Source organism: Orcinus orca, chromosome 5, assembly GCF_937001465.1.
Source record: "Orcinus orca chromosome 5, mOrcOrc1.1, whole genome shotgun sequence".
Classification (NCBI taxonomy): Eukaryota; Metazoa; Chordata; class Mammalia; order Artiodactyla; family Delphinidae; genus Orcinus; species Orcinus orca.
The window spans coordinates 50,174,502-50,199,148 of record NC_064563.1 but is presented as its reverse complement, the minus strand read 5'-3'; the positions used below and the strand labels follow the sequence as shown (position 1 = coordinate 50,199,148).

Below are 24,647 nucleotides of genomic sequence, written 5' to 3'. Positions count from 1 at the left end.
ACAAAAATTATTACAAAATGAAAAATAAAAATTTTTACACAGAGATGGAAATGATATAATTTTTTTTTAGCATTTCAAGAATGTTAATAATATAGGAGGAAAGATTCCCATATAATGTTAAGAAAACTTAGATACAAAGCCAGATGTATATATACATTTTTATACCAATTACATAAATAGAAAATCTCAAATAGACTGACTCTTTCACATGCACAAACTGGTAAGAGCTACACTAAAATAGTATTAAGGATTATTCTGTGCTGTAGGATTATGTGTATATTTCCTTTGCCTTTTTAACTTTTTTTTAACATATTCTGCATTTTCTAAATATCTTCAACTAAAGCCTAGAACTATAGAATGAGGCAAAACAATGTCAAGACAAATATGGCATGATGCATCCTCTTTGATTTTGGGGGTCTAACAATAGAACAGGACTTATGAGGACTTTATTCCATGCCCCTTCCATTCTAGGGAGCATGGCATTACACTATCTCTGCACACCCAGGGAGAGTCCCTGCTGCCAGGGGGCCTTCTCCCCAACTGCCGCACCTCTCAGCTATCTGCAGGTAACCTGTGGAAAGGTACTATTCCACGTCCTGCGAGACGGCCTCCTCAAAAACCTTCTGCTGCTCCTTCAGCCTCATTTGCTGGGTACGCTCCATTTCCAAGACCTTCTGGGTGTGCTCTACATCTAGTTCAACTTTGAAGATTTCAAGTTCATTCCTCTTATTTTTCCTGTAATTTTCCAGTTATTGGGACTGCTTATATTTTATTTTTCTATTGCCCATATAAAACGTCCAGATTCAGCAGGTGGGGTTTTTTTGGTGTTTTTTTTTTTTTAAACTGGAGAGGAATTCAGATGAAAGTCCTGAAATCTGGAGAGCCTGAGGAAGGGGTATCCTTGAGAGAATACAAGTGTTTCCTACCCAGTTAACTTATCTGTTTTTTTCTTTTATTTTTAATTTAATTTATTTATTTTTGGTTGCACGGGGTTTTCATTGCGGTGCACGGGCTTCTCACCACGGTGGCTTCTCTTGTTGCAGAGCCCGGGCTCTAAGCCCACGGGCTTCAGTAGTTGTGGTACTAGAGCACAGGCTCAGTAGTTGTGGTGCATGGGCTTAGTTGCCCCGCGGCATGTGGGATCTTCCCGGACCAGGGGTCGAATCCGTGTCCCCTACATTGGCAGGTGGATTCTTAACCACTGCACCACCAGGGAAGCCCCAGCAGCTGGTTTTCATCTCCTAAAAACTAGCCATTAAATATGTCAGGTTTGCTGTCATAAATTCTAAATCTGGTATTAAACCTGGAAGTTGCTGAGGATGCACCTGTAACTCTTAGCTCTGTCTTCTTTTTCTCCCAGTGTGCTGAAAGCATAACCACCTTGCTATCCACCAGCTCTCTAGCACCGCGGCACATTCTTTGGTTCTTCTGTGAAGTGCAGCCCATGTATCTTCATACCTGCTAAGGAATTCTAGTCCAGCAGAGCACTTTGGCAAATATGGGATATTTTGGGGCCAATTTTTCCAGTTGTTGAAAAGCTTTCTGAAGTATATTAGTTAAGAAGAATTATAGAAAGATTCTTATAAACTAACTCAATATTTTCTTATTTCTTTAATTCTAATATAATACCTATTCTCAACAACATATTAAAAAATGTTTTAAAGCTATTTAAACTTAAGCTATCTATGTTTTAAAGGCATTTTAACTCATGCAAGTTCTGCTTTTTGATGAAATAAAGTATTCCCAGGTCTCCTTTATCTTCTTTAGTTTCATCATGCTTAGATTCCAGTGCACTATTCACTTAGAATACTCTTTTTCATATTCTGCCTATTCAAAGGTCTCTGAAGGAGAGAAAGAATTATTCTAAGAATAAACGCTTTGCTTTTATAAATTACAATCGTCTTCCTTCTTGGGAGGACTTTGTGATTTAGAATTCTTTCTAAACTCTGGCACCTTTGTTCCATTCAAAATATTATTGTAGAATTTCCAAGTACCTCAAGGATAATGGGAGCGTTTTAAATTTGAATCTCTACACATCCTCCAAGGGAAAAACTTCTGATCAACAAAGTTAGATAAGAAAATCTTGCATAGTTAATATTAACAGCATAACTAGGACACAGAGAATACTCCTTCAGTTTACTTTAATGGTGCATAGCCACCCAAGACCACAGAGTGTGTTTAATGCCTGTACTTAAGTGGAGCCCACGCCTGAATGGAGGTTAACAGGCAATTGTGATGAACACAGGAGAGTGCTGTACGGTTCTAGTAGGGATGACCACAGATAACATCTAATAATATTTATATTTAGAAGCAGAGGATCCTAACCATGGTAAGATAACACAGAGAACATTTAATAGGGAATTAAACAGAATGACTTTAAATTATGTGATACCAAAGACGGCAGTGTCATACAAGCAACAACCCTGAAGGCAATGGAGGATCCTCAGGAAGGGACTCTTTGGAGGCTTGGTGGTGAACAGAAATAAAAAGATGGCTGAAAATCAAAACCTTACTAGAATTAGAAAACAGCAAAGAATCAAAATGTGTTAGAACAGAAGAGATTCTATTACTTTCCATTTGTTGAAGAAAGAAAACTGTAGCAGCAGGAAAGGTTTCTCTTGAACTAAGAATTGAAGTATGCCACCAAACCTCACCTTTATATAATTTTTCTGCTGTTAGTCCCAGAAAAATCAAACAATAATTAAAAACATCAAATAAATATGAACACTGATCCCATCAGAGCTACCATAATAAAAGAAAGCATAAACATAATATTTTTAGGCAAAAATTTCTCTAAACTAAGCTAAGAACAAAAAAGAAAAGTGTAAGACAACATTCTGACCTGAATTAAATGTAATTAAACAAGCATTTGCAGAATTGAAATAATACCACAAATCAGAAATACAAAGAATCTGACTACAAATGGACAAATAAAAGAATATAAAATCAGAATTGAATGAATTAAAGAAATGAGAATTAAAGAGTAGAATCTCTGGAATGAAGGCTAAATGACAAAGGTTTCCAATGGAGAATATATGCAATCAAAAACATAACATAGGGCTTCCCTGGAGGCACAGTAGTTGAGAGTCCGCCTGCCGGTGCAGGGGGCACGGGTTCCTGCCCCGGTCCGGGAAGATCCCACATGACGCGGAGCGGCTAGGCCCGTGAGCCATGGCCACTGAGCCTGCGCGTCCGGGGCCTGTGCTCTGCAACGGGAGAGGCCACAACAATGAGAGGCCCGCGAACCACAAAACAACAACAACAACAACAACAACAGCAAATGGGATTTAGAAAATAAAAGTGTAAAAAAGCCCAAAAATGTCTAAAAAGGTAAAAGTCATGAGAAAGAAGTTGTGTGTGTGTGTATTCAAGACATACAGCAAATTAGATGAATTTTTATAGAAATATTCTACTTAATAAATGAAAAAGAATTATAGAATTAAAATATTATTTTTCTATACCTAATATTAATCAGCAATGACTATTATTATGATAAAATAAGAGACAGTAGTGCTTCATGACTTTCTTTGTGGAAGAACACAGCTGCCCTTATGGCATAATAGTCCAAAAGGGAAAAGCCTTCTAGATCTAACTAAGAATTTACAGGATGTAAAGAAGGCAGAGGGGTATGTTAAATCATACCATGGGGATGCAATCAGCATTATCCAGACAGTAGAAAACTCTAAGGACAGGTAAATCTGTGTCCTCAACAAATGAATTATAAGAGGAGGCAGGGAGAGAGAGAGAAGTGGAGGCTATAGCTAAAAACAGACTTTAAGAGACATAGCAACTAATGTGAGGATCTTATTTGGATTATGATTCAGAAACATTATCAGCCAATTGAAAATTTGAATACTGAGTGAATATGTGATGGTAGTAAGTAACTACTGTTAATTTTTTTTTTTTTTGCGGTATGCAGGCCTCTCCCGTTGCGGAGCACAGGCTCCGGACACGCAGGCTCAGCGGCCATGGCTCACAGGCCCAGCCGCTCCAAGGCACGTGGGATTTTCCCAGACCGGGGCACGAACCCGTGTCCCCTGAATGGGCAGGCGGACTCTCAACCACTGCACCACCAGGGAAGCCCTACTGTTAATTTTAAGTATGATTATGTTGCTACCTTGATGTTACTTTTTTAAATATTTTTCTTACAGAGATGTGATTGGATACCTATGCTATTCTTTTTTAGTTCATGAAGTTAAAACAGAATCATAAGGTCTGCCCAAAGTGAAAAGAAAGGCTTCTCGCTAGAATCTGCAGGTCAAGGTCCCTCAAGTTCTCCTGTTTCTTGGAGTTGGCAAGCAGTCCTCTGAGGCTTTGGAGTGCTTAGGTCTCATCCCTGTGGTCCTCCTCCCTCATTTCATACTCCATTCCACAGTTTGTCCTCTTATGGGCTATCACCAAAGGAAACTTCACAGCCTCAAAATTAACTCCATATAGAGCTCCAGCACAGCTTAATTATCAAACAAAATCAAATGATAAGTTTGTTAGGGATTTTATGGTTTCCTTTGTGGATTTTAATACTAAATATTTAATATATCTCTCTACTTATATCCCTACCTCTATCTCTCTCTCTGTCTCTCTCTGTCTCTCTCTGTCTGTCTGTCTCTCTCTCTATCATGAGCTTCAAGAGCTTATGGAATAGAGTGGTGAAAAAAAAACCATCTCTACTCTCACTCTGGTGGAACATGGCAAATAAAATGTTGGGTTGAAACTTATAGAATCCAGACAAAGTTCTAGCACATATTAGTGTTGAACCTTAGACAAGACTTTTTTTTTTTCGATCTTCAACATACCACATACCAAAGAGAAATTCCCATTACAGTAGATCTAACAGAATTGTCTTCATCAGATGATGACATATGATAAAGGGCCATTTCCACCACAAAAAGCAAGATTTCTGCTTGATCAACAAATTATTTGTTTTTTCAATAGTTTATAAAAGTCGAATCCCAATAAAAAAGGAATACACATAAAAATCTATACATAAGTTTTTGTAAAATTAAGGGAGAGTTCATATCTAATGCAACTAGGAATAAACATAGCCTCTATATTCATCCTATACATATGTGCAAATACATATATACACATATGCATACACTTAAATGTTTTGTTTATAATATCCTTGGTATTAAAATTATAGTTACAATATTTATAATAATTCTTAATGCAAGGTGTATATACCAAATTAATACTTTGTAGATATTCATTTAAAGAATTTCTAATACCTGAAATATAATTACCTTTATTTTGTAACTTTTGCTTTACATTATGATTCAAAAATAACTATGAAGAAGTGGGGCAAATTCATTATTTTTTTCTTCTACACTAAGATATTTAGATTGATGATGAAGCACATCGTTAACCAAGGTAAAGAGAGAGACTCCTTACAGCTGCAGCTGGGAGTGAAAATCAGAAGATCTAAAGGGCAACTGTAGCTTGACACTTAAATTTTGGAAATAACAAGCTCTATCAATTTTATTTTTAGGAATATTTACTGATACGGAAACATTTACAGGATTAATTAAGTAAAAATGCAAGTTGCATAAAAATTCATAAACTCATAACTTAAACATATATTTCTATAAATATAAATTTAAAATTCGGTATTCAAAATATAAAATGAACATCTTGGAAAATATTAGAATAAACAATTAGAAACAAGAAAAAAATCAGTAAAGTTCATTATTTTATCTTGTGTGTTACATGATAGCCACCTTGGTTAGAACATATTTTAAAATTCTTCTGCTTCTTTATGTTTTTGTTTTTCTCAGAAAAGCTTGTACTTTTTATAATAAAAATATGGAAACTTGCCAAGAGCTTAAATAAAAAAATTCCAACATCAATAATGCCATATTTGTTAATGTTAATGCTATATCTGTTATAATATAAAATATGAAGTACAAACCAAAATAACACCTTATGTTCCCTCACAATTATTCTTGTAATAAGACATTTCTTGAAGTTTTCATCAAGGTTAAGAGTGAACTAATGGTTCAGTAATTCAAAAGATATTATTACCTTCTGTGGAAAGCTAGAACAATCAGCGTAAGAATGACTAAGGGGAGAAAATCCTTAAGGTCACTTGAATTTTTCTTTGCAGTTGCCTAATCTGTATCTTCAAGAAAAATTGATTCTCCTTATCTTGAAAGACACTGGAAATAGTTACATAATAGAATATGAAAAATTTGGAAAATATTATGCCTCACACAATTTTGAATTATTGTGTTGATCATTTTATTTGTAATGTCCTCTCCAGAAATGCAAAGCTCCTCACAATTATTACATTATTTATATCTACTGGCTTTTTCAAGTGGTAAAATAAAGTAGAATATGCACAAACAGCAAATGTTCATTACATAATTAAGGCACTCAAAAGGCACACTATTATCTATTCCAAATTATTTGTCAATTTTAACATTTCTGTTCTTCAAAAAATAAGATCCTACTTCTACTACATGGAAATAGGAAACAACAACAACAAAAAAGAAGCTCATATGAATGTTATTTAATGTATTTGTTTATTTCACATTGCGTCTGCCTGAAAAATGCTTAAACTGGCACGCAATTCCATATGTTTAGCCAAGCAGTCAATTTTTCTAAAAATATAATCATAACTCTATTATAGAGCTTCTATAAATTACAAATAACCTATAGAACAATTATAAAGAGCATGAGCCCTGAAGGTGAAAATTTCATAGGTTCAAATCTCAACTTCACTAGTAACCAGAACTTTGCTCTTAGGCAAGTCAAGTCCCTTAGTTTTTTTGTATTTAAAATAGGATAATAATATAGGGTTATCGTGAAGATAGAAATGACTAATATCAGACACAAAAAAGCACTATATAAAATCTAGTCATTATTATAATTATTAGTATTATTTCTGCTGATAATATTATATTTACTACTAGTAGTGTTAGTAACACTGAAGGTAGTATTATTTGAATTTTACTTGCAATAAAAACTCAATAACATATTCTGATAGTCTGTGGTAGAATATTAATTCCAATTTCCTGATCATGAAGCCATTTCTACTGTACAAATGAAATCTCTTAGTGTTTTTTCAGAAAAGAAGAAAAGCACTAAGATGTAGAGGCATTTATTGTCTGCAGATTATTATGTGAAAATTTCTAAGCACGTTATTGAATTTTTGCAACAATTGAGGTAATTATTTTTTGTTCATATTTTATAGATGCTGAAGCTTTATATTCTAAATGTTTGGCAGAGTGAACACTGCTTTTCTGTAGAAAAAGGAAAACTCAGTCTTTGACCCACAATATTATAATTAAGCCATTCTTTAGATGTAACACAAAGTAGCTGTATGTGTTTATTTTTCTGATATGGAAGTGACACTAATTGTCACATAATCTATTTGGAGAAAATGTAGGAGTATGGAAAGATATTGAGAGACATATTTTGCCTAAATCACAGGGTTTTTTTGTGAGGGTCCCAGGAAATGTTTGTGGAAATGCTTTGTGAACTGTGAGAATATATGCCACTGGAGCACTGCACAGCTTTGGGAGTGCTGTGGTAGTTTTGTGTGTGCGTTTCTTGTTGTTGTTTTGTTTTTGACAAAATTGGAGTATTCAGTAGAATTTTTAAAAATTCAAGCTGGGAGTCACACATACTCCAGAAGAGATATAGTTAACTTTTTTCTTTTTCTTCTTTATAATATCATAATCTACAAATGATTTTTTAGAATACTGTGTTAAATATTGTTTTGACTTATATTCCTTTTTATTTTTTAATATTCTATAAGCATTCAATAATGGTCCTTGAGAACTTGTTTGCCTCTTGGAATATGTATGTAGAGATAATTCCAAAATTTTCATTTTGGAACTTTTTTTATAAAACATGTTACTATTTCAAGATTAATTATTTTAAAAGAATTATATGCTCATTTTAATTTTACATAATATTTTAGAAAGTACTTCTTTTGGCTATCCTGTATTTATTATAAGTAATGACATTTGCAATGAAACTAGTAGCTTGCAAAGCAATAATTATCATTATTGCATTCTCAATTGTAGAATTATACATAAAGGAATCACTAGAGCATTAAATTTCAGCCTGTAATAAACCTAAGAAAACATGTTATTCAGCAAGTTCATTTTATAAATGAGGAGATCTCAGCATAAGGTTGGATGAGATAGATCCTGGACCTTTGCATCACATCCCATAGTCTCCTAGGGATTCTGTCAAAAGAAAACACCTAAAAGTGGCTCAACATGATTTAGCATGCAAATCATTTGAGGAAGTTTAAATTTATTAGTAGGCTTTATGAGTTAAATTTCAGAAATATCATAGGTTTTATTAATAGAGTTTCAGCACTATAATTTTAAGATTCTGTGTCTCTTCAACTTTCCTACTGAAAAAAATGATTGTGATTTCTTAAGCACTGTATCCTGGTGCCTGGCACATTGTCATCATCATCATCATCATCACCATCACCATCATCATCATTAAATATTTGAATAATTCTTACTATACTCTAGACACAGTTCTAAGAGCATTGGATAGATTATTTCCTTCTATTCTCACAGTCACATGAGGTCAGAACTATTATTATCATACTGCTTTTACAGATAAGGAAACTGAGGCAGAGAGAGGCTAAGTTACTTGATAAGCATACACAGCTGAAAAGTGGCAAAATCAGTATTTAAACACAGAATTTGGTTCTTCAGCATTCTTTACCATTGTACCATGTTGCTTCAGCTATATGTTCCATTAATTATGCATTCATTAGCTGATTTTTAGTATAGCCCAGTGAAGTATTTAGAACTCTGCTCAATATTCTGTAATAATCTAATTGGGAAAATAATTTGAAAAAGAATAGATACATGTTGATGTCACAGAACCAATGAGAAGATGCTATGGTCTGAATGTTTATGTCACCCCAGAATTTATATGTTGAAATTCTAATCCCCAAAGGTGATGGTATTAGGAGGTATAGCCTGTGTGAAGTGTCTAAGTCATGAGGGTGGAGCCCTCCTGAATGGGATTAGTGCCTTGTAAAAGAGGCTCCATAGGGATCCCCAGCCCCTTCTACCAGGTGAGAACACGGCAAGAAATAGGCAGTCTGCAACCCAGAAAAGGGCCTTCACTAAAATCCAACCATGCTGGCACCCTGACCTTGGACTTCTAGCCTTCAGAACTGTGAAAAATAAATTTCTGTTGTTTATAAGCTACAAAAAAAGAATAGATACCTGTATAAGTGAATCACTTTGTTGTACACCTGAAACTAACACAACATTGTTAATCAACTATATTATATATATTCCAATATAAAAGAAAAAGTTAAAAAAGCTACTGTATTCTCAAAATTACAGAAAAAAATAATCAAAGCACTCAAGTGCCTTATCCAAGCTTATGTAATAAGAGGTACAAGTGACATTCAGAAAGGGAAAAACCTAAATATAATTCCAGTCCTCTTTCAACATCATCTTAAATTAACAGGTTGGAATATATCAGAAGAAAAATAGGCTATACTGAGGACTGATTCTAAACTTAAATTCATATTTTTCTAAGACAAAATATATATCAAAATATCTTTAATAGCAAATCATAACTTGGAGGGCACAAGCACAAATGTAGACACAAGAGCAAGGCAAATAATAATTTTGCAAATGCCTCTTATAAACAAATTGCACAGAGTATTTCAAAGGCTCAGCAAGCACTTTTCTACATGGTGAGCATGATTCATGCCCACCCCCATATATAACTCCTCCATAGTCTTCTTACAGTGTATCTTTTCTGTTTCCTGCTTTAAATGTCCATTTTCAAAGAATCATTAAATCAATAAGAGAGTGTACTGGGAAATTCATGATAAGATGAATACCAATATAGTTTTTGCTTACATTCTTTTTTCCCTCAAACTTGAATAAATTAGGAGTCTATATGAGTAATGTCTGTAGCCTTATTGTTCTTATATAATCTTCAAGCATCAAGCTCCAGAATAAAAGATCTTAATCACCTCCCTGGGGCCCCTGAAACTTCAATTACTTCACCTAAAACAAAATCCCCCCCAAAATGGTATTCTAATTACCTACTTTTCTTTAGGATCAAAGAGATAGTACAAGAAAGACCCTTATAAAAGGAAAAAATTTTTGAAATAGAGAGCAATATATTGATGCAAATCATATTAATAAATTCTTATCAAATGTTAGAGGTTCTGTATATAGTTTTCTTCCTATTTTCATGATGTGTTTTTGGTTCTAGAATTGTAATATAAAGTTGATAAATAAGGAAAGGCTAGGATAGTATAATGAGTTAGAGTATTTTTTATTTTATTTTCAACAGAAATAATAAAACCTGTTTTCTGAGACTTGTTTTTAACTTACCTACTCATTTCCAATTCAGTTCTTGTTTTTTTGTCATTCTATAGCACCTCCCTGAACAGAGAACTTTTGATCCTGAAACTGGATAAACTAATTCAGATTCTATTCAAGCAGTTCCTACTGAATAGGATGAAAAATGTGGTCAGTTGATTTGTGTCTTCAGTGAAGATAAATGCCTAGTAGTGAGTAAATATTGGATGCTTATGAACTTAAAATTAAACTACTAGATAAGTAAAATTTCTGGTCTCTACTCTGTGCCAGTTTCTGATTATGTTTTATTTTCCCTCCCCTCTTTTCATCTTCATATCTCAACATCAAACAGGACTAAGCCAAACTGAAAATCATGGCCTCATACTTTCTAGTTAGTATCCGGCCTACTTTAATCTGGCATCTTTCACCATTGAAATTTGCCCATTTTAGTGAATTATTTCAATCTTTATGTTTTACTTGCTCTTTGTACATTGTAAACAATTATTCATACCTTCATGGAAATTTTCTCCTACTTTGCTTATGAAAAACCAGTTTTGTACAGTTTTTATTGTTTAATTATGAACATTCCGTTTCAATTCACACATCTGTTTCCTCTTCTCCTCTTTCCCTCTCCTGTTGTTTTCCCTCTTTGTGTATCTCTGTCTCTTTCTCTGTCTTTGTCTCTCTGTCTCTCTCTCAGTCTCCTCAATTTAAAATGCCTGTCTCAAAGATTTCATCCATTCCTTGGTTTACTAGTCATACTCTGAAGCCTCCTAAATCTGTATCTCTAGTCCAGGTAACTATCCTGGGTTCCAGACAAATATATACCTAAGTACTGTACATCTTATCTGAGCCCTCCCATAGACATGTGAAACTAAACATGCCGAATGTGAAAAATGCTTGTCCACACTATTTCCAATATTAACATACAACACCATAAACTAAAAAGTTGCTCAAACCAGAAATTATTGAAGCAATTTACACTACTCTTATACCTTTTATCCCCTCTTTCAAATGTATCTGTCATCAGGTTCTGTATATTCAACTTAATATAAAGACTATCCCCACCTCTGCAGTTTCTGGTCTCACAGTGTCTTGGATATTAGTATCTAGTATCATAGTGTATAATATAATGTAAAGTCACATGGTCAGGAATGCCCCATCAAATGTCTCTTCCCAACTGAAAACTAGGTGCTCTAAAATGCAAACTGAGTTATTTTATTTCCCTGCTTAAAATCAATCAACGGTTTCTGTTAACCACAAAATAGATCTTAAGTTAGAAATGGAATAAAAGATTCCTTATGATTTACTCCTTCTTTTGTGATCTTTACCCCATTGTTTTCTTTCTCACTTCTCAAAATGTAGTACTATCTGGCTACATCAACTTCCAAAATATACTACACTGTATTATGCCTTCAGGTCGATAGCCATGTTTTCATCTGCCTGGAAGATGCCTTTCCTCTGTATATCCTACACTTCTATCAGGATTCAGTTAAATTATTCTAGAGTAAAATGTTCACTGTATAACTAACCCAGGATAACCTCGTACAACGTTTGGGGGCGGGTCACTTAAATTTTATATCTTTGTTGTTTTTGCCAGATCCATATGAAGTCAATGACTTAGATGCTCTTACTCATAGTGTGATTATTCTTCGCTACTAATTCCACTGAAGTACCACCTTATTTCTTACCAGTTAGAACTAACTCCGATTTCTCATCCCAGGCATTCTATTTACACCCATTTGATTACAGACATTTCTTTCACTCTCCTTTCCCTTAAATAAGCTGGCATTTTTTCAGGGTCTATACTCATCTATTGTCACTGTATGTGATACCTTGCATAACCAGCCTAGGCTCTGAGCTACATTGTAGCAGAGCATTAGAGATCCTCACTGTGAGTCCTGTTTCCATATCATCCATGTTTCTGTGGCAGGACAAATTATTGGTGGATTTGTGTAACCCCTCTGTTGGGGAAACATGGCACTTGGAATTAAACACTTAATCAAGTCTTTGTGATTCAAAGGCCTAGTTATTTTACTATAATAGCCATGAAATGCACAGTGTCTCCATTACCTCTTGTTCCCAATAAATGAAAAGTTTCAAGAAAATAAAGAGAAAATTTGAAACTTTTAATGTGTCACAGATGTCAGATGGCATATAATCTTAAACCCTTTAATCCTTTTACAGATTTAATAAGGTTTAATTTATGTACAATAAACTGCCTATATTTAAATTATACATCTTGGTGTTTTTTAAATATATTCATAAAATATTAAATCACCATCACATTCAAAGTATGAAACATTTCTATCAAACTCTGCAGGTTCCTGTGGCCCTATTAATGCATCCTTCTCTTTATTCCAACCCCAGGCAAAATCTGATCAGATTTGCGCCACCATTGAATTGATTTCATATTCTAGAATTTTATGAAATGTAATAATATGATGAACAATCTTTTCTCTGTCTTCTTTTATTCAGTAAAATGATATTGAATGTAGCAGTAGTTTGTTCCTACTATTGCTGAGTAGTATTTAACTGTGTAGATATACCATATTTGTTTTTCCATTCTTCTGTTGAGGACATGTATTTTTTCCAATATTTGGTTACTATAAATAAAGTTTCTATGTATATGTGCATATAACTCTGTTGAACATGTGTTTTCAATTTTCATGGTATTGAATTGCCAACCTTGTTTCCAAATTGGTTTCCAGTGTGTATTGGCCTATATTACAGCAAAAGATAGTATTTTTATATGGCCAGGATTCAAACATTGGCTATTCGTATGGACCTTCTATAATGATGAGCAAGGCAAGGGCTGTATCCCATTTCTCCCATCTGTAACATGGGGATAAAAACATAACCCTATTTAAGGGTTGCTATGAGCAAAAATTATTATGTGTAATAATAAACATGAAGTATAAAATATAGTCTTTGGAAACAAACTAAATGCTCAAAATCGCATTATCATTATAATGATCAATTTCATGATCTAATTGGTAGATTATGGAAATGTTTAATTGATTTACCGTCCAATGACAACTTGTATAAAGCCTCTGTTAATTGATATATACAAATAAGACAAAACCATCCATAAATGAAAATATTGGTTTGATTTGTTTCTCCTGGTTTCTATAAACTAATGTGCAATTAGTAAAGTCTATTACTTGGGGTCATATGGATAAGATTGGCTGATACAATAAACTGAACTAATTTCCACTCAGTCTCCTGTAGGTTTATGTGTATGTGTGTGATAATTTCCTGTTATATAATAAAAATTATTTCCTTGAATTTAGTAAGAAAATTAATTTTTAAATTTTATGATATTGATTTTTCACCTTCTGGAGATATTCAGAATTATAATCATCATTCCTATGTTATTTTTAAAAGCTAATTTGATTAGTTACTTTTAGAAAGTTCTGACACATAATTTACTCCCCTAAGCTATTTTAAAATTACATTGTATTGCATTAGGTGTTAGATGATTTGTATAGTTTATTTTTTTTAAAGGGAGAAAAAATGACCTTTATATTAACTAGATGTTTGCAAAATCTTTTTTCTCTATTTCTCTTTGGAAATACTTGTGTTGTTACCTTACATGTAGGGCAACTTCTATTTAATTCATACATTTATATGCAGAGAGTTTACCAATCTAATTCCAGTTCACAATTGATTTATTGTGAAATATCTATTTACTTAAGTAACAGTGAATGTGATATACTGGGAAGGTTCTGTAAACAAATTGTGTTCATTTCTTGCACCTCAGCAAAAGTTCTCTTTGCTAGGGTTCCAAAAGTGGCTATTATATAACTGGATCTCTTTTTTGTTGTTTGTTTTTTGTGGGTTTGTTTTAGTAACTTCAATAAAGGCATTGAATAACGCCTTCTAAATTGTAATAGATTTGTATCCCCTTAAGAAGTGATACTTTCAAAGAATACAATGATCAAGAAGTGCAGGAGAGATGAAAGTGAGGAGATGAAGCAAGAAAAGTATGGGAAAGGAAGAAAGGAAAGAAATTTAAGTTCTTTGTGGCTAACAGTTGAGAAAATAAAAGATAAAATATTTACATATTCAATACCACAAATAATATGTAATAGTATAATAAACAAATATGTATAAAAAGAGAGTAAAGCAGTGATCTATTTAATCTTTTTATAGAAGTATAGTTGATTTATATTATATAAAATATTATTGTAATGTATTTCTCTGATCTCTGCCTCAACTCACATATGTTAGTATAGGTGAACATGGTTTTGAATACAAGAGCATATATAAAGTTAAATACAAATAAGGTTTTGAAGGAAAATGAAAAATTACTAGAGTAGGTTACCAAAGGTGTCCACAGGCTACAGATTATTTGTTTTACAGTGTTTTAAAAAATAGAAGAAAAGTAAATAAAAAGAAAATGAAAAATATATTGAGCTTTCAAGATAGATGTTTAATGTTTCTAAATTGCCTCAGAATCCTCATAACCACAACAGTGCTAAGATGAATAGCCTCACACATGCTCTCCTATGAACATACATATGCTTTTTTTCTGTTATAGGAATTCTGGATCATAGATTACAATTTATTATATTTGGTTAAGTACTCACAGATTTGTCTTCAGATTGGGTGCACCAAACTAACTCTTACGAATAGTACATGTGCATTTCCGTTGGCTTCTTGTCTGAATTTTATTTTTGTATACAGAAGGTTCTTATTAGTTATATATTTTATACATATTGGTGTATATATGTCAATCCCAATCTCCAAATTCATCCCCACCCCCACCCCTGCTTTCCACCTTGGCATCCAAACATTTGTTCTCTACATCTGTGTCTCTATTTCTGCCTTGCAAAGCAGCTCATCTGTACCATTTTTCTACATTCCACATATATGCATTAATATATGACATTTGTTTTTCTCTTTCTGACTTACTTCATTCTGAAAGACATCCTCTAGGTCCATTCACATCTCTACAAATGACCCAATTTCATTCCTTTTTATGGCTGAGTAATATTCCATTGTATATATGTACCACATCTTCTTTGTCCATTCGTCTGTCAATGGGCATTTAAGTTGCTTCCATGACCTGGCTATTGTAAATTGTGCTGCAATGAACATTGGGGTACATGTGTCTTTTTGAATTATGGTTTCCTCTGGGTATATGCCCAGTAGTGGGATTGCTGGGTCATATGGTATCTCTATTTTTAGTTTTTTAAGGAACCTCCATACTGTTCTCCATAGTGGCTCTATCAATTTACATTCCTAACAACAGTGTAAGAGGGTTCCCTTTTCTCCACATCCTCTCCAGCATTTGTTGTTTGTAAATTTTATGATTATGCCCATTCTAACTGGTGTAAGGTGGTTTTGATTGTAGTTCTCAGCACCTCATTGTAGTTTTGATTTGCATTTCTCTAATGATTAGTGATATTGAGCACCTTTTCATCTGTCTCTTGGCCATCTGTATGTCTTCATTGGAGAAATGTCTATTTAGGTCTTCTGCCCATGTTTAGATTGGGCAGTTTATTGTTTTTAATATTGAGCTGCATGTGCTATTTATATATTTTGGACATTAATCCTTTGTCCATTTATTCATTTGCAAATATTTTCTCCCATTCTGAGGGTTGTCTTTCCATCTTATTTGTAGTTTCCTTCACTGTGCAAAAGCTTTTAAGTTTCATTAGGTCCCATTTGTTTATTTTTGTTTTTATTTCCATTACTCTAGGAGGTGGCTCAAAAAAGATCTTGCTGTGATTTATGTCAGAGTGTCCTTCCTATATTTTCCTCTAAGAGTTTTATAGTGTCTGGCCTTACATTTACGTCTTTAATCCATTTGGAATTTATTTTTGTGTATGGTGTTAGGGAGTGTTTTACTTTCATACTTTTACATGTAGCTGTCCAGTTTACCCAGCACCACTTACTGAAAAGGCTGTATTTTCTCCATAGTATATCCTTGCCTCCTTTGTCATAGATTAGTTGATCATAGGTGCATTGGTTTATCTCTGGGCTTTCTATCCTGTTCCATTGATCTATATTTCTGGTTTTGTGCCAGTACCATATTGTCTTGATTACTGTAGCTTTATCCTGATTACTGTAGTCTGGGGTCAGGGAGTCTGATTCTTCAGCTCTGCTTTTTTTCCCCACAAGATTGCTTTGCCTATTCGGGGTCTTTTGTGTTTCCATACAAATTGTGAAATTTTTTGTTCTAGTTCTGTGAAAAATGCCATTGGTAGTTTGATACGGATTGCACTGAATCTGTAGATTGCTTTGGGTAGTAGAGTCATTTTCACAATGTTAATTCTTCCAATCCAAGAACATGGTATATATCTCGATCTCTTTGTATCATCTTTAACATCTTTCATCAGTGTCTTATAGTTTTCTGCATACGGGTCTTTTGTCTCCTTAGGTAGGTTTATTCCTGGGTATTTTATTCTTTTGGTTGCAATGGTAAATGGGAGTGTTTTCTTGATTTCACCTGCAGATTTTTTATCATTAGTGTATAGGAATGCAAGAGATTTCTGTGCATTGATTTTGTATCCTGCTACTTTACTAAATTCATTGATTAGCTCTAGTAGTGTTCTGGTAGCATCTTTAGGATTCTCTATATATAGCATCATGTCATCTGCCAACAGTAACATTTTTACTTCTTTTCCGATTTGGAGTCCTTTTATTTCGTTTTCTTCTCTTATTGCTGTGGCTAAAACTACCAAAACTATGTTGAATAATAACGGTGAGAGTGGGTAACCTTGTCTTGTTCCCAATCTTAGTGGAAATGGCTTCAGTTTTTCACCATTGACAATGATATTGGCTGTGGGTTTGTCATGTATGGCCTTTATTATGTTGAGGTAAGTTCCCTCTATGCCAACATTCTGGAAGGTTTTTATCATAAGTGGGTGTTGAATTTTGTTGAAAGCTTTTTCTGCGTCTATTGAGATGATCATATGGTTTTTCTCCTTCAATTTGTTAATATGGTTTATCACATTGATTGATTTGTGTATACTGAAGAATCTTTGCATTCCTGGGATAAACCCCACTTTATCATGGTGTATGACCCTTTTAATGTGCTGTTGGATTGTGTTTGCTAGTATTTTGTTGAGGATTTTTGCATCTATTTTTATCAGTGATATTGGCCTGGAGTTTTCTTTTTTTGTGGCATCTTTGTCTGCTTTTGTATCAGGGTGGTGGTGGCCTCATAGAATGAGCTTGGGAGTGTTCCTCCCTCTGCTATATTTTGGAAGAGTTTGAGAAGAATAGGTGTTGGCTCTTCTCTTAATGTTTGATAGAATTAGCCTGTCAGGCCATCTGGCCCTGAGATTTTGTTTGCTGGAAGATTTTTATTCACAGTTTCAATTTCAGTGCTTGTGATTGGTCTGTTTATATTTTCTATTTCTTCCTGGTTCAGTCTCAGAAGGTGGTGCTTTTCTAAGAATTTGTCCATTTCTTCCAGGTTGTCCATTATATTGGCATAGAATAACTTATAGTAATCTCTCATGATCCTTTGTATTTCTGCAGGGTCAGTTGTTACTTCTTTTGTTTTTTTCATTTCTGATTCTATTAATTTGAGTCTTCTCCCTTTTTTTCTTGATGAGTCTGGCTAGTGGTTTATCAATTTTGTTTTTTTTCTCAAAGAACCAGCTTTTAGTTTTATTGATCTTTGCTACTGTTTCCTTCATTTCTTTCTCATTTCTTTCTGATATGATCTTTATGATTTCTCTCCTGCTAACTTTGGGGGTTTTTTTGTTCTTCTTTCTCTAATTGCTTTATGTGTAAGGTTAGGTTGTTTATTTTAGATGTTTCTTGTTTCTTGAGGTAGGATGTATTGCTATAAACTTCCCTCTTAGAACTGCTTTTGCTGCATCCTATAGATTTTGGTCATCGTGTTTTCATTGTCATTTGTTTCTAGGTATTTTTTGATTTCCTCGTATTTTTTGATTTCCTCTGTGATTTCTTCAGTCATCTCTTGGTTATTTAGTAGTGTATTGTTTAGCCTCTATGTGTTTGTATTTTTTATAGATTTTTTCCTGTAATTAATATCTAGTCTCATAGCGTTGTGGTCAGAAAAGATACTTGATACAATTTCAATTTTCTTAAATTTGCCAAGGCTTGATTTGTGACCCAAGATATGATATATCCTGGAGAATATCCCATGAGCACTTGAGAAGAAATTGTAATCTGCTGTTTTTGGATGGAATGCCCTATAAATATCAGTTAAGTCCATCTTGTTTAATGTATCATTTAAAGCTTGTGTTTCCTTATTTATTTCCATTTTTGATGATCTGTACATTGGTGAAAGTGGGGTAATAAAGTCCCCTACTATGAATGTGTTACTGTTGATTTCTCCTGTTATGGCTGTTAGCATTTGCCTTATGTATTGAGGTGCTACTATGTTGGGTTCATATATATTTACATTTGTTATATCTTCTTCTTGGATTGATCCCTTGATCATTATGGAGTGTCCTTCTTTTTCTCTTTTAATAGTCTTTATTTTAGACTCTATTTTGTTTGATATGAGAATTGCTACTCCAGCTTTCTTTTGATTTCCATTTGCATGGAATATCTTTTTCCATCCCCTCACTTTCAGTCTGTATGTGTTCTAGATCTGAAGTGGGTCTCTTGTAGACAGCATATATACACGTCTTGTTTTTGTATCCATTCAGCCAGTCTATGTCCTTTGGTTGGAGCATGTAATCCATTTACATTTAAGGGAGTTATCAATACATTTGTTCCTGTTACAATTTTCTTAATTGTTTTGGGTTTGTTATAGTAAGTCTCTTCCTTCTCTTGTGTTTCCTGCCTAGAGAAGTTCCTTTAGCATTTGTTGTAAAGTTGGTTTGGTGGTGCTGAATTCTCTTAGCTTTTCCTTGTCTGTAAAGGTTTTAATTTCTCTGTCAAATCTGAATGAGATCCTTGCTGGGTAGAGTAATCTAGGTTGTAGTTTTCTCACTTTCATCACTTTAAATATGTCCTGCCACTCCCTTCTGGCTTGCAGAGTTTGTGCTGAAAGATCAGAGGTTAACTTTATGGGTATTCCTTTGTATGGGAATACAAGGGAATTCCCTTGTATTAATTGTTGTTTTTCCCTTGCTGCTTTTAACATTTTTTATTTAATTTTTGATATTTTGACTACTATGTGTCTAGGCATGTTTCTCCTTGGATTTATTCTGTATGGGACTCTCTGCCCTTCCTGGACTTGATTGACTATTTCCTTATCCTTATTAGGGAAGTTTTCAACTATAATCTCTTCACATATTTTCTCAGTCTTTTTTTTTTTTTTTCTCTTCTTCTTCTGGGACCCCTATAATTCAAATTTTGGTGTGTTTAATATTGTCCCAGAAGTCTCTGAGATTGTCCTCAGTTCTTTTCATTCTTTTTTCTTTATTCTGCTCTGTGGTAGTTATTTCCACTAGTTTACATTCCAGGTCACTTCTCCGTTCTTCTCCCTCAGTTATTCTTCTATTGATTGTTTCTGGAGAATGTTTAATTTCATTTATTGTATTGTTCATCATTGGTTTTTTTTGCTCTTTAGTTCTTCTAGGTCTTTGTTAAACGTTTCTTGTATTTTCTCCATTCTATTTCCAAGATTTTGGATCATCTTTACTATCATTACTCTGAATTCTTTTTCAGGTAGACTGCCTATTTCCTCTTCATTTGTTTGGTCTGGTGGGTTTTTACCTTGCTCCTTCATCTGCTGTGTATTTCTCTGTTTTCTCATTTTGCTTAACTTACTGCATTTGCGGTCTCCTTTTCGCAGGCTGCAGGTTCATAGTTCCCGTTGTTTTTGGTGTCTGCTCCCAGTGGGTAAGGTTGGTTCAGTGGGTTGTGTAGGCTTCCTGGCGGAGGGGACTGGTGCCTGTATTCTGGTGTATGAGTCTGGATCTTGTCTTTCTGGTGGGCAGAACCACGTCCTATGGTATGTTTTGGGGTGTCTGTGAAGGTATAATGATTTTAGGGAGCCTCTCTGCTAATGGGTGGGGTTGTGTTCCTGTCTTACTAGTTGTTTGGCATAGGGTGTCCAGCACTGTAGCTTGCCCAGTCATTGAGTGGAGCTGGGTCTTAGCATTGAGATGGAGCTTTCTGGGAGAGCTTTTGCCATTTGATATCATGTGGGGCTGGGAGGTCTCTGGTGGTCCAGTGTCCTGAACTTGGCTCTCCTACCTCAGAGGCTCAGGCCTGGCACCTGGCCACAGCACCAAGACCCTGTCAGCCACACGGCTCAGAAGAATGGGAGGAAAAAAAAAGAAAGAAAAAGTACATAAATAAAATAAAATTATTAAAATAGAAAAAAGTTATTAAAAATAAAAAAGGAATAAAAAAGGAAGAGAGAAAGAAAGAAGAGAGCAACCAAACCGTAAAACAAATCCACCAATGATAAGAAGCGCTAAAAACTATACTAAGAAAAAAAAAAAAAGGGACAGTCAGAACCCTAGGACAAATGGCAAAAACAAAGCTATATAGACAAAATCACACTAAGAAGCATACACTCACAAAAAGAGAAAAAGGAAAAAAATATATATATATAAAAGAGAGCAACCAAATCAATAAACAAATCTACCAATGATAATAAGCTCTACTACTAAACTACGATGAACATAAAACCAGAAACAAATTAGATGCAGAAAGCAAACCCCAAGTCTACAGTTGCTCCCAAAGTGCACCGCCTCAATTTTGGGATGATTCGTTGTCTATTCAGGCATTCCACAGATGCAGCGTACATCAAGTTGATTGTGGAGATTTAATCTGCTGCTCCTGAGGCTGCTGGGGAAACTTCCCTTTCTCTTCTTTGCTCGCATACCTCCTGGGGTTCAAATTTTGATTTGGCCCCGCCTCTGTTTATAAGTTGCCTGAGCGCGTCTGGCCCCCTCCCAGACAGGAGGGGGTTAAAGGAACGGCTGGTTAGGGGGCTCTGGCTCACTCAGGTCGGGGGGGAGGGAGGGGTATGAAATGCAGGGCAAGCCTGTGGCAGTAGAGGCTGGCATGACGTTGCAACAGCCTGAGGTGCGCCATGTGTTCTCCCGGGGAAGTTGTCCCTGGATCACGGGACTCTGTCAGTGGTGGGCTGCACAGACTCCCGGGAGGGGAGGTGTGGATAATGACCTGTGCTTCCACACAGGCTTCTTGGTGGCCATAGCAGCAGCCTTAGTGTCTCATGCCTGTCTCTGGTGTCCGTGCTGATAGCTGCGGCTTGTGCCCATCTCTGGAGCTCGTTTAGGTGGTACTCTGAATCCCCTCTCCTCACACACCCCAAAACAATGGTCTCTTCCCTTTTAGGAAGGTCCAGACTTTTTCCCAGACTCCCTCTCAGCTAGCTGTTGTGCACTAGCCCCCTTCAGGCTGTGTTCACACAGCCAACCCCAGTCTTCTCCCTGGGATCTGACCTCTGAAGCCCAAGCCTCAGCTCCCAGCCCCCGCCACCCCCCCAGGGGGTGAGCAGACAAGCCTCTCAGGCTGCTGAGTTTTGCTCAGCATGGATCCTCTCTGTGGGAATCTCTCTGCTTTGCTCTCTGAACCCGTTTCTGCACTCTCCTCCATGGCTCCAAAGCTTCCCCCCCAACCCCAGTCTCCACCAGTGAAGGGGCTTCCTAGTGTGTGGAAATTTTTCCTCCTTCACAGCTCCCTCCCCAACGTGCAGGTCCTGTCCCTATTCTTTTGTCTCTGTTTATTCTTTTTTCTTTAGCCCTACCCACGTATGTGGGAAGTTTCTTGCCTTTTGGGAAGTCTGAGGTCTTCTGCCAGCGTTCAGTAGGTGTTCTGTAGGAGTTGTTCCACATGTAGATGTAGTTTTGATGTATTTGTGGGGAGGAAGGTGATCTCCACATTTTACTTCTCCACCACCTTGAAGGCCGAGAGCGAGACTAGAATTTTATTAGACTAAGTCCATGTGGGCTCTTTCAAGATTACTTGGGAATAAAAATTTTAATACGTAACTATTTATCCATATGAAAATAACCAGAATTTTAAACAACTTTAACTTCTGTATACTGAGTTTTCCCTGCCTGAAGAAGTGGATAATACTATGTACTTATATTTATACATTTACATCTTAAAGTGATTTTTATTTTGTAACCCAAGTCTTTTACAATCAGAGGAACTTATAATAAGAAGTGATGAGACTGTGCAATATGTCAAACCAACTTCCCAATAAAGATTAAAATATTTCAGGGACTGAGTCACTCTTGGAGGTCATCTATTCCACCTTTCTCATTTGCCAATTTGAAAACTGAGGTCCCAAACAAAACGAATGAAAAACTGTTCAGGATCATATGGTTAATTGGCAAAACGAGATCAAGATCTATGTTCTCCTGATTTCTCACCTAGAATTTTTACAATATTATGTGCTTTTGTTGTATGGTTTTAGCCATTGTAGGTGCTATTATGTAGTGTTGGCAATTTAGTGTATCTCAAATTAGTCTGTCAATAAGATTTTTTTAATCTAAACAGACACAACATTGACTAACCATTCTTCATAAATATAAACTTAGACTTCAAAAGTGTGTGTGTGCACACACGCGCGCATGTGTGTATATAAGGCCTAAATGCAAATATAGAAAGTTTCCCGTAATCTAAAGGTGGCAAATACAAAGCTGTCCATTCAAGATTTAGTCAATGGAGATTTTTTTGAAGAAAATATATCAAAGAAGTAAAATAAATTGGAAGTTAACAGTTATATTTCAAACAACTAGATATTAACTGAATTTTTAAAATCTGCTGACGACTGAGGCATAAAAGAAACTATAATTTTCTGGAGGGAGAAATGCCTCAATGAACATGGGAGAAAAACTGGTAATTAAAGAGAAAATCTGTGCTATGGCATGTAAAATTTTTTCTGCATTATTTGCTCTGGCCCTCCACCCTAATAAACGAGTTATTGTAAAATCAAGGTCAGTTTCTCATACTAACAGTATTCCCACAGCGTCCTCTCACTCATAGTACCTTTGTTCCAAAGCCATGTGAATAAATGCTGTTATCATGCAAAGAAATGTGAAGTAACATATGCATCTGTATTATCTATGAATCAATGTATTGAAACTTCTCTAGGTATGCTAAAGTTGGAAAATATTTGTGGATCATTTGTTACACATCTCACAATAGTGGAAAATTCTGCCAATACATTGGGTTTTTTTGGGATTTTTTTTTTGCGGTATGCGGGCCTCTCACTGTTGTAGCCCCTCCCGTTGCAGAGAATAGGCTCCAGACGCGCAGGCCCAGCGGCCACGGCTCACGGGCCCAGCCGCTCCGCGGCACGCGGGATCCTCCCGGACCGGGGCACGAATCCGTGTCCCACGCATCGGCAGGCGGACTCTCAACCACCGCGCCACCAGGGAAGCCCCAATGTATTGTTAAAAATTAATGCTGGCATTACAAGAGGGCCCTGAGTGGTTTTCAGTACGAAAGCGAATACATTTTATATTAGCATTTCTGCTTGGAAAATTCCTAACTAAGCTGCCAAAGGGGGTTAATAAATTTGAGTTAGAAAACAAATTTGTTATTTTTTATATGCAGCCTCATGACTATACTGTTTAATATTTATTAGTAGATCAGTAAAATTTCCTTGAATTGTTTGATTGTATCATGACCTAAAAATCACTCTCACAAATGTTTTGACAATACATACACTTAATGTCTTGAGCAATTAAATTATCATGTTTCTGAGTATATACTTTGATTAATACCTTAAGTTCATGATCCAGAAAGTTCACCTTGATCTGTCTTTCAGGCTACAACATAGATTTCCCCTTTAAAATATATAATGAACAAGATTTATAATCTCTGAAGGGTACAATATTGAAAATAAATAGTTGCATAAAAAATAAAACGCTATCCCTTTTCACATAAAGAACCTACTATTTCCATATAATTTGAGTTAAGTCTTAAACTAAAGATATGAAATATTGACAAAAAAGAACTGATGGCATAATTAAAAAAGACTAAGCACATTCTAAGTACCAGGTAATAATAGTATAAATACTTATTATTAAGCTTTAATATGATTTTATTCATGATAGATATTATAGTCATGTTTTTAGATGAAGACACTAAAACTCATCTTTTGAGTAACTTGTTGAAGCTTACATAGTTCTCTGCACTAGTAGAATGCTCTATGTATTTCAAAATACATCATTACTCATCACTCTATACTGGGGCAGAACCTCTGGATACATGGCTCAGGGTCCACTCTTCTAAAACAGACTAAGTCCTCCACGCCACTTATTCCTGCCTGTACCAGTTAATATTAAAGTGTGCATGGCCCTGACCACCTATCTTCTATCACCCTAAGTGTTCTGATCTTTCTTATTACCTGAATCCTAAACTTTTTCATTGTACTCTCAAGAATTGTGCACCATAACTAAGAAATCCTCTAAT

General features: G+C 35.2%; 1 pseudogene; it reads right to left on the bottom strand.

The window, feature by feature from the left end:
• Window positions 1-482: 482 nt before the first annotated feature.
• LOC101277259 (dysbindin-like) overlaps window positions 483-24,647 on the bottom strand; it is a 108,215-nt pseudogene continuing 84,050 nt past the window's right edge.